Here is a 20,711-nt window from a genome sequence, read left to right as displayed (position 1 = left end):
AAACATTGAATATTTTCTAGCTGAAACGAAGTAAAAAATAGCCTTCAGGGATAGCGACTGACTTGCTGACATAGTAGGCAGTATCTAAAGTGGACAAGAGTTTGAGTCAGAAAAGATTTATTTACATCTCAACTCTGCTACTTAGTGTCATTTGGCCCTACACAAGTAATTTAACTGTTTCCTGTCTGTCAAAGGGGGGGGGGGGACAATAATATTTCTACTTCTAGTTTCATGGGCATAGGGATGAAAAGCTTTAAAGTATTACATAAATGAGTGTTTCATTAGGTGAAAAGTATAAATGTAACAAAGAAGTTGAGGGTAAAATACTGCTAAATTTGAATAAAAGCTCGCTAGTTATCTTGAGTTCTTAGCAGAAAGTGAGAGAAATTAAGTTTCGTTCAAATTTTTCCTATCTTCTCGGATACCAAACTCAAATTTTTGGGAGCCTAGTTAATTCATAAGGATCAAAGAACCAATGACTAGATACAAGCTAAAATATGTAAACTATTTTATACACTGTACAAACATAAACACATAAACAAATTCGATCACAGTAACTGTCATGGTATGAATTGAAGGTTCTGTCCCACTGTGACTGACTGTGGGCAACTTACTTAACATCTGTGGCCTCGGGTTCTATTGATCCTTCTAGATTGAAATCTATAATCCTATAACCTTAAATAATCAACTCAGTAAAAATTCATATGGAAATAAGCTAGTTGTTAAGCTGACTGAATCAGCCACTTTGACAGTTAATATACTAGTATATATAAATAGCATGGTATAAGCTGCCCGTGTCTTCATACTGTGGGTGTTTCAGATGAAAATTTTCCTTAATATTGTACTGGCTCAGTAAAATGCCCTAGTGAACAGTCCAACAGCAGATAATCAGTGATGTGATGATTAATCATCTGAGAGTTATATTTTCAGAACACCATACTTTAAAAATTAAGCCTCCAAAGGATAAGAATTCTCTTGTACAGTTAAGGAAAAATGGGTCCAAGTAGATATGTGCTACCTTTTCTTCAACAATTGTTTAATTGATATTTCTTTAAAGGCTCCCTTTTCAGCAAAAAGCTTGATCTAAATAAGCCCCACCTATCAGCAGTGCCAAGATATTAGAAGCCAGTTTGAAACAAAAGTGGGAAAAAAAGGATAATATGATTAGTGACTGATAAAATTTTAACTTAATCTTTCTTTCAAACTTTTTTTTAACAGAGGCTTTCTTTATCGTATTAATAACTAAGTCAGTTAAAAAAAATTTCTACAGCTTAAAATATAGAAGCAGTTAGGTGGTACAGTGGGTAGAGCACTGAATTCAAATTTGACCATATAGACTGTGAACCTTAAAAATTCTCAGACCCTACTTCATAAGGTTGGGTTAAGACCATTCCCCATTTTAAACAATGAAGGAACTTAGATTAGGAATGTGAGACTTCTACTTAGATCAGGAATGTGAAGACCTCTACTCCACCCCTACTTAAGCATACTTTAGGGGAAGATAAAGTTGTAAACTCTTTACTGAACAATGAAAAGTACTTAAACCCATACTTATAATAAGGCAAAAAGTTCTTAAGCTGTGCATATTTTTAGAACCAATACAAAAGGGTGCTAAGTACCTATAAAGGTCAGGCAACTTTGTGAACTTGCAAAAGGCAAAGAGGTGAGAACTTACTCAGGTGTGAATTAAGAATGGTCTGTCCTTTGAAAAAATGTCTACTGTGATTGGTAGATGGAAGAACTTAGGGGAAGTGACATAGGAGAAAATTCCCTTTAAATAGGAGCTCAGAGACATTCACATTCAGATTCAGATTCAGGATTGAGCTGGTGGAGTCAGCTGAGAGGAAGCTGGCCTAGTGTCACTAGAATCCTTGCTTGGACAGATCTTGTGGTGAGTGATTAAGGACTGACTGATCTTTCTTTCTCTTAGGGCTTAGGCCTGGGTTGGCCAGGGCTACCCTGGGCCGGCCTATCCTTTTCTCATTATTTCCTTTTTTCTCTCTTTCTCTCTTTTCTTTAATTCCTCATTTGTATGAATTAAAATCTCTATAAAACCCAGCTGACTTGGGTATATTTAATAGTTGGGAATTCTTCCCTGGAGACCACCTTATATTTGATTTAAAACAAGACACTGTAGTGAAAACATATTTTCTGCGGTCACAATTTACTCATCCACTCTTTTATCTACTACAATTCAATGCCTCCACTTTTATAATCACTACAGTTTATGGCCCCAACCATTTTAATTATTACAAGACTTACTGTGTCCTTTGGAAAGTCACTTAACTAACTTGTTTGCCTTAACTATAAAATAAGATAATAGCACCTATTTCCCAAGTTGTGAGAATAAAATAAGATAATATTTGAAAAGTTATCAATACAATCTTGGTTAGTTAACTAATGCTTGTTTCCTTCCTCTTCTTTTCTCCTTCCCTTAAAAATAAAGATCCTGCTATGTGATACACTTATACAAATACCAAGGACTTTTATGCAGCACTTCTGACTAATTTCAATCGGATAAAAGAAAAGGGGGAGAACAAGCTAGGAGGAATAAACATAAAAATTAAAATGATTTCTCTTCACTAGTTGTTGTTGACCCTAATGTTCTCATTTAAAGAGTAAGAACTTGCCAAGAGCTATAAAATAAATGTTAAGTATAGCCAACAAATGACTTTTCCAATTTAAACTAGAATGCATCAGAATTTGCAATTACAACTGAATTGGGTGGGAGGGGTTCCTGGATAGGACCCAAAAGTTATTCAAAATCCATATTCAATTTATATCAAATTGTTTCACAAAATTTTGTAATCATTAATTGGGAAAAAGTCAGTGGCTTTACACATATTCACATATTCAGTGTGCAAATTAGTTTCCGCAACATTTAGGCTCAACTATAATATTATTTCTTTTTTTTATTATTACGTATATAATTTGTCTGATCTAACTACTTTTCTCTTTTTTTATTTTTTTTTCAATTAACAAAAATCTATTCTCTCCCAACCTTCTCCCCTCTCCCACTGAAAACCAAACCAAACCAAACCCTTGTAACAAATATACATAGTCAAGCAAAACAAATTCCTGTATTGGCCATGTCCAAAAAATATTATCTCATTCTGCGCCCTGAGTCCATCACCTCTTCATCAAGAGATGGATAGTGTGTTTCATAATGGGTTCTGTGGAATCATGGTTGGTTATCATGATGACCAGAGTTCAAGTCTTTCAGTTGTTTATCTTTATAATATTATTGTTCCTGTATAAATTGCTCTACTGGTTCTGCTCACTTCACTCTGCATCAGTTCATACAAGTCTTCCCAGATTACTCTGAAACTATCAATTTCATCATTTTTTAAAAATAGAAAAACATTTAATAGTGATGTTTAAAATTCAACTTAAGCCTTAAATTCAAATTATTTTTAGTCTTATGATCACAAATTTTGAAATTAGACTACAACATACTTCACACATTTAGATACCGTTAGAGACTTTACAAGCAAGGATCTGACAAAAACAAATTCAGTTCACTTGCACCAAGGACTTGGGATGTTTCACTAGGTCAGCCCATTAACAAATATTTTTAGTTCCTCATTAAATACTGCTTTTAATGAAAACTTCAAAGCACTAAGTGGATGACATCTGATTAATATGCACGTATTCATGGAAATACTACCAGTAATCACCCAGAAGCACAAAGAAAAAAATCCGAACATTGCCCTACAAAGCATGCTTAGGGGTTAATGACATCCCTGGACTTGATTATCACCGAGGCCCAAGTTGCTGTCCTTAGTTTGGGTCCCTCCTCTACTGCATTCCCCATTACCAGCTTCCTCCTTTGCTCCAGGTGAGGTCATATCCGCTGAGGATGATTTCCCTTTTGCCAGGGCCACACTTCCGGAAGCAGAATTTGGATCAGCAGAATCGGTTTCTTTTTGTTTGTTATGATGCTCTAAAAAAGACTCCCAACCTTTCGGTCTTTCTTCCCTCTCTCTGGATGTCTCCTCCACCTGAAAATCAGTCACACCATCCAACACTTCCACGTTTAACTGACGACCGCCAAACCACCTCCCATTGAGGGCTTGTATACATAGGTCAGCTTCTTCTGGTTCTTTGTAGGACACTGAGGCCACTCCATCTGGGTGTCGGTCAAAGACAAGGACTTTCTTAACTTGCCCAAACTTTTCACACTCTGATTCGGAGGTCTTCCTGGATCTCATTTAGTACCAGTGGATCTGCCTCAAAATCCTTCGGGTGGAACATATTCCTGATAATAACCACCCGCTCGTGCCGCATTTGAGCAGTGTTGGCTTTCTTTTCAGGCCGCCAATCCAGTTGTTTTTGTTGCTGAGACATCTTTTTCCTGTAGTCTTTGCATTTCTTCTTCTTTTTTGCTGGCATCATATTCTCCTTTTAGCTGAAATTTTGCCATTTCTACATGCAGTTTATAGCCTCTGATTTCATCATCATCCAGAAGTCTTAATGCTAGATCCACAGACTCCCTCTTCAGATAACAGCAAAGTCCATCTCCTTTAAGATTTCCTTGTTTGTCTTTATAAAGCTTAATTTTATATTCTTCTGTCTGTGGGTCTCTCATGATGATGCCACACTTGGACATGAGCTGTACAAATTCATCTTTTGTGATGTCTGGAGGTAAGCCAGTCACATACACATTTGTATTTTTGTCTTCCTCGACATGAAACCACCCAGGCTCAGGCTTTCTTTTTTCACCTTTCTGTTTCTTTTCAGGGTTTTGTGAGGCTTTTGGATCTATAGGTTTTTGTGAAGCTTTTACTTCCACATCAGCCTGCTTCTCTTTCTGCCCACCAGAAGAAGAGGAGCTATCAGCAGGGAACCCATAATTGGCCTGGTAATTGGCAAGGAAATCCTCCATAATCTTAAAGAACCATGCCTTCTTGTCTCGATCCCATTCTTAGGTGGTGCCATCCGCCGGGTCCACAAAAGTGTAAGGGTCATCGCCCTCGGGCAAGCCGCTGGCCGAGAGCTTGGCCTCCTCTTGGAGCTGCTGGAGCCTCAGCTGTTCGTTGAACTCCTCATTGGCGTCCCTACTGCAGCTGCTCATATCTCTGCTCTGGGCAGGCGCCTGGAGCGCCCGGTCCCGGTGAGGCAGCGGAAGAAGAAGGAGGGCGCGGGAATACGTCCGGGAGGGGAGGGGCTATAATATTATTTCACAGATGGTTATATCATTAGCCCAGAAAATATCTTCTCATTAACCAAGTATGTAATTAGAATTGTCTTTCCAGGACTCCCTTTCCTACCAGTCATCTTCCTTCTCACATTATGAGCTTTCATAAGTAAGATATATTTTATGTGACACCACCCCTCGCTCTCTTTTTGCCTATTGAGGCCAGGAAAGCTGGCTTCATGCCAGGTAAGAGATTATACACTTGGTTTTACTTTTTGTCAGATAATTAGGTTTGAACTTCTATTTATTTTAGTTTATTTTCTTTTTACTTCAAGTGAATATTAATAAATTTTATTAAATATAATACTTGGAGTTATTAGATATTAATTTAAATCTTACATTTCAGGACAACCAACAAAGTTGGAAAAATAGTTCACAATTTATTTTTTAAGAAAGCTTTTGAGTAAAGAATAAGGAATGTTTCCAGTGATGGAGGCCCATCAACAAGGGGAGCCAGATAGTGTCTTTTTTGTTTCTGGCCAAAACATATAAGTCACTCCTTGTGGCAGTTCGTGCCCATCATTCCCACTCACCACCACCCTCACCCCCAGCACTGAGCCCTCGCTGCTCTCTCCCATAGCTAATTCCTCCAGTCTCCTAAGCATAAGGTAAAGCAATAGCCCCCTTATATTACTAACACCTGAACAGCTGGTACTGGCCCCACTGCCTCCTGGTATGGCTATACCATCCCCCCAACAACATGGGTCTCAAGCATGTGGTATCCACTAGATCTTCCAGGTTGGTGTTGAGATGTCTTTTTAGACTAGCAGTGCAACGTGGACACTCTGTTAGGAGAAAATCCAGGGCCCCTTCCATGCTGCCTACACCCCACCTCCCCCATCAAGATTCCAAGACGATTTTCAACTGACCCTGGGTTTTTTTCCCCCCATGCTCCTGGCCAAGAAGGTGGAGACTGAGGGGTTAGCCCACATGTTCTCTCTTGTGCCACCCTCTATACCCAGCACAGCAGGGTGGCAGCTAGTAGCTCAATGGATTAAAAGCCAGATTTTTGGCAATTAGGCTCTGATTTCCTGACCCAAACATCAGGTGTTGCCTATATTCCATATTCAAATACCTTTTTGTTCTCCCTGGCATTTTTACCCTGGGGGGGGGGGGAGGAGGGGAAGGAAGAATATTCTTCCAAACCTCTTAACTTTAATGCTAGCCAGTACATACTAGGCTAGCACCACCTACAGAGAGGAAGTAGATTTGAAACCAACTTAAATTTAGCATTGGAAGCATGGCCCAGTTTCCTGCATATCTCAAATAGCTCCTATTTGAGAGCATTAGCAAGCTAACACAACTCAAACTTTTAGGATGTTTTTTTTTTCTGTTGTTGTTGTTTTGCTGCCATTCCTCCGTGTGCTGTTATTGAGAGTATACCTTGCTGTTAGCTTGAGTAATCTCAAGATTCAGAAGGGAGATTCATCCCTATTACCATCTAAGCAGGCTCTGTCTTTGCAACACATCCATTATGGAGTTCATCCAAACTATGCTCAATGCAGGAATCACCCTCAGAATGGGAAACCCCAGAAGTGTGATAAAAGGAATCTTGATGGATGATGATATTGGGGAGGGGATGGAATCTTAAAGAGCCTGGGAGTGAATTTTAAGCCTTTTCAGACCCCATTGCCAGTAACTGTTTCAGTGTGTTCCCCTCCAAATAGTGAAGTCTTTGTAATGCATCTACTGGAATTGGAGAAAAGAACTTTCTATTAATATTCAGTGCCTGTATCCTGTCAAGCTTATTGTATATGCTGATTTATTTGTTTTGAGATTTAATTTTCTTTTTAAGTTTACATATTAAGTTAATCTATGATATTCTGTTATAGTATGCCATTTTCAGCTACTGTGTTATGGCCATTAGCTATACGTTCTGTTACATTGTTTTAATCTGTACCCTCCCCCTATGACTGGCCTGGAGAAAACATCATTATAAAAGTCAATAAACAACTTGGACAAACCCTTTTCCATAGCAAAACTATAGGTCCTTATGGCTGCTGGGTTTGTCACCAGATCCAATGAAGTCACAAGTTGCCTTAATGGCCTTTTGTTCCTTTTTGCCTTTGTTAATTGTCATATAGATGATAATGGATAGACTCCATCAAACCAGTTACAACCTGTATACAACCTTTGGCAAATTTAATGAGCTAAAAATCTCGATTGATTTTTAAGGAGTCTTCAGAAGTGATTTTCAGATAACTAGTAGCACCACTACCTATGACTGATCATTTGTCTACCTTTGACTTGTGTGTAACAAGAGGTAAGGATCCATTTAGTAGCTTAAGTGAAGTTTAATAGCACTATTATATTTCCCACCTCCGTATTTATAAAAATGTAATGGATGAGACATCAGAAGTCACTTTTACTATTGTATTACTTGCCTCCACATTGCAATGGATTAGACATATAAGTGCATGCCTTTTACAGCTACTACAGTCTCATATCAGAGAAGAGAGGATTTACTAAGGGGCTTGGTCACCCCATGATGGGTTATAAATATATCCAGGAGGTGGGAAGGATTTCCCAGGTGACTTGGTAGCATTGGATGACTCCCAGAGGGAGAATTTTCCCATGGGGTCTAGTAGCTCCTGCATGGTTTTTATATTTGTAACTCTTCAGCTTACTCTACCCTTCCACCAGAATGATCTAGATTCGTGGTGACATTTTAGACTCAAAAGGATTTCATCAGCAGTACAGAGGTTTTGGTTTTTTCTTTGGGCTCTCCTCCAGATTTGGAATGATGGCAGTAATAGATGTTGTTAGAAATATCTCAGCTAAAGTTGACAGATTGGCTAGATCTAGAGAACTTGTCACAAGTATACATGAGCTTCAAAGGTTTTTAAAATGTCACACAGCAAGTGGCTATAAAGACTCATGTGAATCCTAATGATATCAGATTTGTTTGCTATTGTCATTAAATGTGCTCATATGATTTTGGGGATTTTAGTACTTCTTTGGGCATTAGCTGCTGTACTACTGTTTTAAAAAGTTATTACTTTGTGAAAGTTATATGCATTCACACTGTGGATCATGGCCAAGTTAAAAAGGAAATGGATCTCATTTTGGGGTGAGAAACCTTTGTGTTATGCCTCTGCTTGGCCAAAATAGTGTGTCACAGAAGGTGAACTATATATTTTTGATTTTTAAAAATTTTTATTATTGTTTTTCCTTGTATGTGCAATAGAGTATTTGAGTTTTCTTTCTTTTTTTTTCTCATTTTTTGTACTTGAATCACATTACCAGTACTAATGGTTTTTATATTTTGCACTAAGATAAATTTAAAATATCCATTAGACCTAATGTCAATGGATACCCAAAAGCTTTAGACTATGGAAAGCTACCATTGATTGTGTATCTTTATTCCTTTTCTCTAATTTAACAGGATACTTGGAGGTCTTCTTACCATAGAGATATATAAGGATTAACCAGCCCACAGTGAGAGGAAGTTAGGTAGAAGAAGGTTATAAAAGGGGCTGAGTGTCAGTTGGTTGGCCTGTCAGTTGCTGACAGTTGGGGGGGGGGGGGTGTCAGTTGCTGACAGTTAGGGCTGGCAGTTGCAGGGAAGTTCACTGCTGGGTGTGAGTTGGTCATTGGGGGTTGGTTGCTGGTAGTGTGGGTTGGTGATTAGTTGGTGGTTGGTGTTTAGTTGTTGGAATATAAATGTGGACCTGAGCTTACTGAGAGGGTTTTTGGTGTTAGCCTTTAGAGGGCTTTTTGGCTTTGGGGTTTTAGGCTTCTGATTTGGGATGCTGGGTTTTTTCCCTTCCTTGAACTTGGAAGGTGGCTGGTCTTCATTGACAGACCTAATTGGGGTTGGGTTAAACACTAAGTGGGTTGGTTTTGATTGGGTTGGATTGCGTTGGAATTTTGTGGGGTGGTTGTTATTAGTGGTAGTGACAGGCAGTTTTAGATAGTAATTATAGGCAGTTATAGATAGATATAGGATAACTAGTATAGACATTAGGAAATTTCTTTCTCTACCTCCTTCTTATATTTCCCTCCTTTACTATATTCATTTTACTATATTCTTTTACTATATCTATTTTAATAAAACTAAAGTGTTAATTGTTAAAAGCTGCTAGAAGTTTTCACTTCTCTGGCTTAATACAACTCTATTATATTCTCATTAAAACTTAAGACAGGGGACTTGAACTTATTTGGGGGTTCAAGGAAGCAGCTGTTTGGAAAGTCAGATGCAGGATTCGCTCTTGCCAGATCCAGACTTCTACCAAGTACCCCAGTTTGGCTGCCATTTTGGCTCCCCTATCCCTGAGAGCAAAGGTATAATTAGACCAGGGAATACTTTTTCCCTTCTTCCTCAAAATCTAGTCCTTTTTCTCTCTTCATAGTATGGTAATTTTCTGTAGTCCTGGCTGCTGATTGGGTAAGTGCATAATTGCTACTACAGGCTTGTGAGATATCATAAATAAACTTAATTAGGCCCTGATTCAAGGACCTGTTATAGACTTATTCTTCCTTACTTAGAATTTTTACACATGAGACTTTGATATTTTATGTTTCATCCAGAAGTTTCAGCTATATATCCTGGGATGATTCATATGTTGGTCAATACCCTCCTCAGGGGGGAATCATATTATTGTCATAAAATCCTAGATTTATAAAAAAATTTCTTCTTTGAGAGTAATTTTAGGATAAGAAATTTGCTACCTCCCTAAATCAAGAAAGTTAATTGTTTGGAGAAGGAGCCATAAGAAGCCTGCAGAAACTATGCATTGCACCAAAAGATCCAAAATGAACTTTGGAATGTAGTGGATTGAATTGTGAGGGGTTGAACTCCCTTTCCCAGCAGCCATTTTCCTTCTTCCATTATGTGCTTATATATTTAGATGTGACCCCACCCCTTACTCTCTTTTTTCCCCTGATCATGGCTAGGAAAGCTGGATTTACACCAGGTAGGAGAATATATAATATATACATATGGTTTTACTTTTTGTTAGATAATTAGGTGTGAACTTCTATTTCTTTTAGTTTATTTTCTTTTTACTTCAAGTGATCATTAATAAACCTTATAAAATATAATGCTTGGGAGTTATTGGATATTAATTTAAATCTTACACAAAGTATTCAGAATTGTATTAGCAATCTTTCCAAGTGGATTCAAATAGCTTATTCGACATTCTGTGGCTATAACACAGTTTTCACTGCACAATTACTTTATGTTTCCAAATAAAAGCATGTAAGAAGAAAAGAAGATCAATGGGAGCAAAGTGACAATGACATAAGAACACATCTCAGTTCATCCCCAGGAAAGGTACAAAATTAGAAAGGTAGGTAAAGGGGAAGCTACATTGCTTCAGAGAGAATAAGATTTCTTTCCTCTTAATCTAATCTAATCTAATCTAATTTAATCTAATCATATCATGCCAACAAAAACTGATCAAAACACTTTAAAACACAAATTTTCCACACCTAAGTTACTTTTTAAAAAAATATTCCCCATGTTACTGGTAAAGGTGCAAGGTAGGTTTTGAAGAGCTTTGAACACTAAGCAAGATTTTGTATTTGATCCTGGATTTGGGACCACTGGAGTTTACTGATTGGGGGAGTAGGAGGAGGGTATTGTGGTAGGTCTAGTCCTTTAGAAAAACCACTCTGGTGACTGAATGGAGGAATACTCTGGGGTGAGGAGAAACTTGAGGCAGCAGATCTACCAGTAGGTAGTAGTAGTCCAAATGTAAGGGGATAAGGGCCTGCTTTAGAGTGATAGCAGTTATTAGACGAGTCAAGGGGATGTGCTTTATAGTTATTGCAAGGTGAAATCTACAAGTCTTAGCAATACTACCTCAAACATGAAGTTCTCACCTCTTCAGAATCTAGCATCTATGCCTCAGATAGGCAATCCTTTATGTTTAGGAAGAGGCCTAAGCCTCAGCCCCTCCAACAATTGGTATTTACTTTAACAATACAGATCAGAGTCAAAGACTCATAACCAAACTCTTGCTGTGAGGAACTTTGGCTACCAGTGCCAAGAAGAGCCTCTAACAGAACAACTTCCATTCTTTACTAACATTGACCAAAACAAACAAAAAACTGATGTACCCTCTGTTATCAACAACATTCTCACAGGTGTTAGACTCTCTGGTCAAAAGATACATACAATCTATGTATTCCTTATAGTTAGTGAAACTCCACTATTTACTTTAGTAGAGCAGCTTCAGTCACCTAAATGAAAATTTCTGTCACCACTTCCCATTCTGTTAATGACATTCTCTTCAATCATATTCTTGCCAAAGCTCTAATCCAGCTCTACCTATGAATTCTACTATACCCTCCAGAACTTTTCTTCTGACTTTTAAAAAACTCTTCTTCAATTTAGATTTGCTTCCTCTTGATCTCTTTCTATGTTTTGGCATTAAGTGAGACTTGGCTTCTCTCAGAAAACCAACCAACATCCTTGGACAACCTTTCTAATACTAGTTGCAACCTTTCTTATGTTCTTGGACAAACTGGCTCTGGAGGGGAAATGGATATATCCTTTTCCCCAAAAATTTAATTCAACTGTTTGTCTGTTAAATCAAAATTCCCAGGTTATCTCCCATCCTCTGGGGAGGCTGGGTTAAAGGGAATAAAAACATGAGGCAGTCTTCTCCCCCGGATGAAAGGAATCTAATACTTAATGGGTCTGCCACCTTGCCTCTTTCAACATTTCATTTTTTTAGCCTTTACTCTACTACATTTATATACCTATTTAATATACTATATAGACTATACTTAACTCTGTAATCCTGTGGTACTGTTTCCCTTGCTGTTTCTTGAACAACACGCTTCATCTTTCCACTCTAGACATTTTCACTGGTCTCATGCCTGGAAATTCTCTTCTTCCTAATCACTTCCTCACTTCCCTGACTTCCTTCCTGTCTCAGCAAAAGTTTCACCTTCTGTGAGAAACCTTTCCTATAACTGCTTAATCTCAGTGGCCTTTCCTCTGAGAATACCCCTAATGAATCCTATGTTTCATTTGAAAATAGTTCTTTGCCTGTGGACAGATCCTTTAAAGTCTTGGTTCCATGAGAGCAAGGGCTGCTTTTTGTATCACCAGCATTTAGCACCTCATAATCTAATCTCTACACAGAATTTTGCCCTAGAGCAATTCATAACCTGAGTTTAATTTCAAGAAGTAGTAACAGCAGCAGTTTGAACTAAGTCACCAAGAGAATAAGTCCTTCTAATTCTTTTGCCTCAATTTGGGGATTCAAAACACCAAAAGGCCAGAAGTATTCACCCTGGCAGCCAGAAGAACTCAGCCCACGTGATCTTTACCTTGTGCTAAAATGAGATTCTTCAGCTAATGTGCAGCAGAAAGGCAGAAAGGCAACTAACACATTGTCTAAAGGTGCATTAACTTCTTGTTTCAAGGGATCCATGTCACTTTGTGAAAGTTGAGAACCCTGATGTGTTTCAGTCACACTCTCCTCCTGTTACTTACTTACACACTATTCTCCCTGTTAATTCTCTTCCAAGAAAATTCTGCCAAAGGCATGTAAAAATCTGCCCCCAAAGGATGTTATGCAAAGCACTGACATCAGAGAATACTTCAGAGATGCCTTTGTATGTGTCCATAAATTATTTTTCTCCTTTGTTCTTCCTCAATACTTTCTACTCCATGCCACCCCAAGCAAAATATATTTAGGGAATATGCACCAAAAGAGCTCCAATTGTTCAGAGGAGATTCTGAAAATCCTCTGGTCCTTTCCAGTGGAGAATGAAAGAGAACCCTGAAGGCATATGCACTTAACAAATCTGGAAAAGGGATGCTGAGAGTATAGTATGTCAGGAACAAAGGGTTTCCAAGTTATCAAAGGGGAAAGAATAGTAAAAGTAGCAACTGCTAATCACTTGCCAAGGCTTCATAAAGGAAGCCAGGAGTCTTGGAAGTCTTAATTATCTGGAGGATGGTATGCTGAATACTGCCACTGAAACAAGAGTCAAGAGAGAATGTAGAATGGGTACCAATTTTAGAGACAGTAAGGAGTTCAGAGAAACAGTCAAGGGGAAAGATGCCTGCATTGTTCAATGAGGTTTTCAATACCACTCATTCTCCTGGAATTTCACCTATTTGCGGTGTGGATATTGGGGAGAAACTCTTGACTGTTTAGAGGGGTGGAGGTGGGAGCTATGAAGAATATGAACAGCATCACTGGAATGTGGAATGTAGACTATAACTATTCCTTTGCTATCTAGGCATGAATGTTTGTCTCCTCTGTTCATCTAGCTCTGAGACCAAAAGTCTCAGATATTTACCAATGTCTGTTTGCAAAAAAAAAATAAATAAATAATAATAATAATACAGTTATTGTTTTCTTTTTTTGTGGGCTTAAACAATTGCCATTGTTGAGGTCTAACATGAAAAGTGATATTGATAAAATGTTTGATGATTCAATATATTTACAAAGGGCTTTTAATCTCTTTCTAAATTTTATCTTTCTTGTTCTGTTTTTCATTGTCTCTCATTTTGACTAATGAAAAACTAAGTCACACATAGGATGATAGCATAACATATTTGAAGCTGGAAGGCATTTTGGCAATCAATTTGTCCAAAACACTTAAAACTTAAAGATTTGGAAATCTTAGTAATATAAAATTGAGATTTGAACTCTGGACTTCAATCCCCACAAGTCCTTGCTCCACTTCCCCAAAATGCTTTGTAATCTCACGGAATTCTGAGGTGGGCGAGATGGAGAAGGTACTTAAGCTGATTGCAAAGGCTTTTGAGCGCTCTCTTTTTGGACTTCCGTTTTGGAGCAGACGTGGCTCTTTCCATAATGTAGGTGAGGTCTTGTCTAGGCCTCTGGCCTAGGCACGTTTTCCTTATCCTGTATTTTCTTTAATCCTTAATCCTTAATAAACCTCTAAAAAATATAATACTCCTTGCAGAGAGAAACTAATTTCTACCTGCCTCAGTCTCCCCATAAATTTTAATCTTTACAGTTTGTTGTCTAATGACATAGAAATAATATGTATTAGAGTTGAGATTTGGAACCCAGGTCCTATGACTTCAGATTCATTGCTCTTTACACAGTAATCTAAACAGTAATCTGACTAGAATACTGAGTTAAAGCTATAGATGAGATTAAAATCTTGGGGTCCAATTATATAAGCATATTGTCACAGAACAAAGACTCAGAAGATATGTTTTCTAGTTCCTGTTCTACCACTAATTGGCTATATATGACTTCTGACAAGTCATATAAAACCACTCTTTTAAATTTATTCATCTATAAAAATGATGTGCATAGACTAAATGCCCTCTTAGAGTATCTAACAGCATCTGAAATTAATAGGCTTTAGACTCATTAGTGCTGCCTTGAGGCTTATACCCTCATATACTTAAACAGGGAATCCTGGAAAAGGAAGAAAAGAACAGGTACTTATTAAGTCCCTACTATGTGCCTGGAAATATGCTAAATACTTTATAAACATTATCTCATTTGATTCCCACAACAATTCTTCAAGGTAGAATGCTATCATTTCCATTTTACAGGTGAAGAAATTGAAGAGGGAGAGGTTAAATGACTTTCCCAGAGACACACAGCCAGTAAATGTCTAAGGTCAGTACTTAATTCTGTACTTAATCCTTTCTGACTCTTAAACCCAGTGCTCTATCCATATCTAGCAGAATTTAGCGGTGAAAAGGACCTTAAGGACCCTCTAGCACAAACTTCTCATTTTACAGATGAAAAATTCAGGTCCAGGGAATTTAAGTAGCTTTTTAAATATCCCACAGGTAGTGAAAAAGCAGGTCAGGTACTGTAATTGCAAATTAATGCTGTTCCCATACTACCTTGGGTCAAGCCATGAAACCATTTGCTCTCAGTCTACTCCAAATAAGAAAAGGGAAGCACAATGGAAAATAGATAATAAGCAGATACATTCTAGGGAAGGAAAGCCAATTTGAAGACCCTGCCAAGTGGGGCTTGGCACAGAAATAGTAATTCTCAAAAAGAATAAAAAGGTGAGTATTTGAATAATATTTGCAAATATGGACTTAGGTATGTGTTTCCTTAAGTAAATGTGAACAAGAAGATAAGTTCTTTATTTTTAAAAAATGGACCAAAACATTAAGTGTATTGCAAAGAGTGATTTTGTTTTGTCAGCTGTCAACTCCAATGTATACAATGGAATTCTTTAATAATTTTGGTATTAGAGTATATAAGTAAAAACTTATACACATTTAATTGGAACTACGATGATAAGTCCTAAATCATTTGGTTATAAAAGTAGGGATGCTTGCCATGGAAGATATCCTACGTATCAACAACTTTTTCAAGTTTACCATAATTACTAGTGAGTTCAGAAGAAAGACCAAATTTTCAAATGTAAAATGTTTTTTCTCCCCAAGAGAGACCTAGTTCTAAGACGGTCCAATGAGAATCTTGGAAGAACAGATCTATGAAAAGAAGCCCTCTAGCACAAAGAGCTATTCTTAATAAGAGCCAAACTCCTTAATAACCCACATCAGGTTCTACTGTGCTATCTTTGGAAGAGGTGGCAACATTGGTCTCTAAGGGCAGCAGTTTAATTGTGCATTTTAATTAATCTATTTTTTTAAACCCATACCTTCCATCTTAGAATCAATACTGTGTATTGGTTCTAAGGCAGAAGAGTGTTAAGGGTTAGGCAATGAGAGTTAAGTGACTTGCCCAGGGTCACACTGCTAGGAAGTGTCTGAGGCTAGATTTGAACCTAGGACCTCCCATCTCTAGGCAGTGGCTCTCAATTCACTGAGCCACTCAGCAGCCCCCAATTGTGCATTTTTAAATGAGTAACATCATGCTTCTGCTTTTAATATCCTGGTCTGAAATATTCAGTAAAAAAGCATGGTCAAAAAAAAAAATACCTATCTTGTTGGGATACGGTACAGCAGTGGGTTTTTCTTAGACTAGGTTAGTATCAAAATTCTCATCTTCTTGAATTCAAATCTGGCCTCAGATACTTATTAGTTGTGTGAACCAGTTAAAGTCATATAATCCTGTTTCACTCAATTTGCCTATCTGTAAAATAGGTTAGAGAAGGAAATGGCAAACTACTCCAACATTGTTGCTGAGAAAACTCCAAACAAGGTCATTGGACACAACTAAAATGACTGAAAAATATAAAAAAAATAAGTTCTTAAAATTCAATATTCATGATAAAAGTAGCTAATAGCATGGTTTGGCATGAATCCAGAAGGCATGTTCAAATTCTACCTCTGGTGCATATTATATATGTGACACTGAGAAAGTCATTTAACCTCTCAATGCTAGGGGCGACTAAGATTACTGGATATAAAGGTGTCAATTTGCATTTGTAGGAGTTTCCTCCTGTGGGAGTTCCTAGTAAAGTGCAATCCCAGAGCAGTCCTTATCTATAAAAATAAGCTCCTCTGATAAAGTTCATGAACTAATACAAAACTCTCACATAAACTAGCCAGTCATAACTGTATCTTAATTTAACTAATGAATACATTTCTATAAGTTATGTATTTATTTTAGTAAGCTTAAGTATATAAAATGCTCTAATAAAAGCAAAGATATAATCTTAAACTAAATTACTTTAAGAGGTTCTATAAAAAAAAGGTTCTATAAAAAAAAATTTTTATGATCTTTCTATAACATAAATGTACACCCTCAAATGTAATCTTCTGCAATTTTCTTTGCCTCCAATGATGATTCTATGAATAAAATAAGTATCACTCTAATGTGTAAGAAAATGTACGTGAATGTGTATAGAACCATGAGAATACAAATTGCTTCACAAAAATTTACTAATTTGGTAGGAAACCTCTGCATACAATAATTTCTAGTTAACCAACAACCTTATCAACTCTACAGTAAACTTACAACAAGAGGATTGATAATTAGAAAGCTCAGATCTTGGAGCTCATTTGGTTAGATCCAGGGTAAAAATTCGGGGCCCTCTGACTCAAATCCAGTGTTCTTTCCACTACATTAAATTCAGTCTAGTCATTAATTCATTTTTACCTTTTTCAACACCTCTCATATCTGTCCCTTCTCAGTAACAACACAGCCACCACTATAATTCAAGACCTCATCATAACCTTAGACTAGATAGTCACAGTGATTTCTAAAAGCCTTCCCTTCCTTAAGACTCTACTCTCTTCAGGCAAATTTATAAATCTACATGGCTGCCAAACTGATTTTACTTAAGGGCAGATCTACTTCCCTATTCAAAAAATCCCCATAGCTTACTCCTTATTACTTCTAGGATTAAGTATATACTTCTCTATTTAGTTTGTAAAATTTCCTTTCTAGCATTACCATTTCCCTCACCGCACTATCTAGTACAAACTTTGACATATATAAGACAACATGACACTGTGCCTTTTTCTCCACCTCCAAAATGTGGACACCATCTCAATAAGGACCTCTTCAAGAAAACAAAATGGCAATCTTTTACCTCAAATGCATAGAAAGGTGGATCCCACCACAAGCTACTTATGTTAATCATCTTATTCCACAACAATTCCACAACAAGAAATACAAAGCTATTCATTGAGTGAGACAGAAAAGTCACATAATTCATAAAAGAACATGGATCATTTTTTCAACATTAAAAATCACAAAATGGCCTCTTGTAATATAGTATATTGCTTTCATTCTCATTTATATAGTTTGATATCCCTTTGCAATTATAAACCAGTTACACTAGACTCCTTAATTAAGACAAACAAAAGCAGGCATTTGTTATATGTGATTATAAAGCTTGAGGAACATGATTTGACCCACTTTAGATCCAAAATCTGTATTTAATAAGCCATTTTATGATTGGGTTTTCCTACATATTTTTAGAAACTTTCTTCTATTTTCATTTTTGATCGGTCAGTATTAACCCTCTCTCCTTAAACAATAGTGTAATAAATAAAAAAACACATTAATTTAGACTTTATGTTTATAAAGACATTTATAGGGGGCAGCTGGGTGGCTCAGTGGATTGAGAGCCAGGCCTATAGGTCCTGGGTTCAAATCTGACCTCAGACACTCCCTAGCCCAGACACTGAGCAAGTCACTTAACCCCCATTGCCTAGCCCTTACCATTCTTCTGCCTTAGAACCAATACACAGTATTGATTCCAAGATGAAAGGTAAGGGTTTTAAAAAAAAAAGACATTTATATTTGATCCTAATAACAACCTGTACATTTTATAGATGATGAAATTTAGGTGTAAAGAGACTATAAAGCACTGTCCTAGCAGTTGCCTGAGCAAAGGTGGTTTTTCTATTCCTAGTTCAAATACAAAATTGTGGTGAGGGCCTTTTATAAAAAAAAAATCAAACCTCTTACTGCCACTGCTACTCAATATGAAAAGGAACAATCATTCCTTCTACCACTTCTCTTTCTCTTTAGAATGTTCAGAGAATTCAAGAAAACACATCTGGTAAAAAGAGCTTTGAGATACTGGGATGAAAGGTACTGTATAAATAACAGAGTATTATTAACTCTACCTTACCAGAACAAGTTTTCTTTTGAAGTTCTATCCTTAAGTTTATGAGGTATCTAGGAGGGCAGTATTCTGCTTTAAGAGGATAGGAAGGGATATTCCAAACATGTTTGGCTAGGTCAAATGAATGGTAACAGTCTGACTGGGTAAGGGATTGGGGTGAATTTTTCATGCTTGAAGTGTGCTGTGTGTCTTTCCTATTTCTTTCAGTGTGATAAATCTCCAAATTTCAACCCTTCAAATATAGAGAAAAGAAGACCTAAAACTCAAACTAAATCTTTTTCTTGTTTGGGGATTTAAGGAAGTGGAAACGGGGGTGGGGAGGGTGGGAATAGAAATAGAAGAATCCTATTTAACCTAACTTATCTGAGGGTTTTAAATGAATGTAAAAATTAAATAAGGGATCTATGAGGTGGTTCTACTAAATTAACCAAATGGATAGCTCAAATTAAAAATATTACACATTTTTTACATTTAACTTAATCTTTAAAAATATTGTGTTAATAAAAAGCCTATTTTCTACTGCAATCACAAATATGAGCAAAATTTTGCTTTTTTTTTTTTTAACCCTTACCTTCCATCTTGGAGTCAATACTAAATTTTGTCCTGGGACCAGCATTACAGTGTTATGTGGGCATATCTATCTATTTAATAAGCATCCTAAAGTACTTTAATCCTATCTTTTGGATTGATCTGCAGGTTTCACCTGTTTCTGCATACTTATTTAGCTTGAATCACCATGAACCTATGCTTGTAAAGCTGAAGCCCTGCTCCTACCTGTGCTTTCTTATTCAATTTGATTCTAAAGATATTGGTCCTCAGTTCAAATTCTTTGTTTTCTGCCCTTCTCCTCAGAATGGACCATTGGATGTTGACCCTCATCATCACAACTGCCTTCTCCCATTTGTAGAAGCTGACCACACATGTCTGTCCATGTCCAACTGTTTGCAAATTCTAAACTTCAATCCCAGAAAAACTTCACTAATTCAGGCTTTAAAACCTTGTGGATGCTTACCAATTTGTTCACATATTCTGACCACAGTTTTTCCCTTAGGATATAAATAACCATATGTTCCTTCTGCTCAAACTGGTCTCAGGCTAGTCACTCTTCAGTCCCTCCTTGGCTGATGGTCATCCCAACCCCACCCATGATATTGGGAGACAGTGGACAAGAAGGGAGAGGAAAGATAAAAAGGGAGAAGACGACAGGAAAAGGGTTAAGGTGAAGTGGAATGATAGAGTAGGCAGAGGAGGAATTCTATCCTCCTATCTGAATTCTTTACATTATAAAGTTAATAATTAATGAGAAGTCACTGCTCTACTTCATACTTCATCTAAGTATGAACATCTTCCAACATACATTTCATATGCATGCATCCCAAATGTATCAAACTTCAAAAAAACACTGTCCATAGTGTCTATAAAGTGTGACATCATATTTAAAGTGAGATGGGCTGGTGGGGTCTCTTTGCACTTCCATTTATAATCAGGCAAGGATGGAGCTTAAGGTGAAACTGCCTTTTTTCTGTCATAGAATTAGGAGATTTGGGTTTATTACAATTGAGGCACTAATTGTCCAAAAAAAAAAAAGTCTAAGTCAGAGAGCCTCAAAAACACTTACAATTTAAAGTTCCCAAAAGGAAGAAAGTGAGCAATGCTGACATTTTGAAAGCATTTATAATTTTACAAAAGAGAAATAAAAAGTTCTGTCAAAAGGAGCTGGCACTGATGCCAATCAGGAAAAATGTCTAGAAACAGCTGACAAGAACCAGACCCTTTTAGTGTACATTTGAAGCTGAATTCATTATGTGGCATCTTTTATACATATGATTATCTATAGTCCTAGGCCAGGGATCCCAAGTCTATAAATTGAAACAAAAAAGTGTGTTGTTTTCATTGTGTGAAAGAATATGCTAAAGAAATGCACATAGTAAATAATTCTGACCAAATTGGAGAGGAGTAGAATTTTTTCAAACTTTTCTTAACTTTTGTGGTAGAAGTATCAAACAATGCAGGCACATATTAATATAAGAGACTATCCCCAAAATGGGAC

The 20,711-nt window shown here is 37.0% G+C and overlaps 1 protein-coding gene and 1 pseudogene across 14 annotated transcripts in view; both read right to left on the bottom strand.

The window, feature by feature from the left end:
- CLASP1 (cytoplasmic linker associated protein 1) overlaps positions 1-20,711 on the bottom strand; it is a 355,336-nt gene that overhangs the window by 151,247 nt on the left and 183,378 nt on the right. The gene's annotated exons all lie outside the window — the stretch shown is intronic.
- On the bottom strand, positions 6-18,968 carry LOC130453679 (HIV Tat-specific factor 1-like; annotated as a pseudogene).

The sequence above is a fragment of the Monodelphis domestica genome, chromosome 4 (assembly GCF_027887165.1).
Source record: "Monodelphis domestica isolate mMonDom1 chromosome 4, mMonDom1.pri, whole genome shotgun sequence".
In the NCBI taxonomy this organism is placed as follows: Eukaryota; Metazoa; Chordata; class Mammalia; order Didelphimorphia; family Didelphidae; genus Monodelphis; species Monodelphis domestica.
The sequence above is the reverse complement of the archived record's forward strand: the minus strand, read 5'-3'. Positions and strand labels throughout refer to the sequence as shown.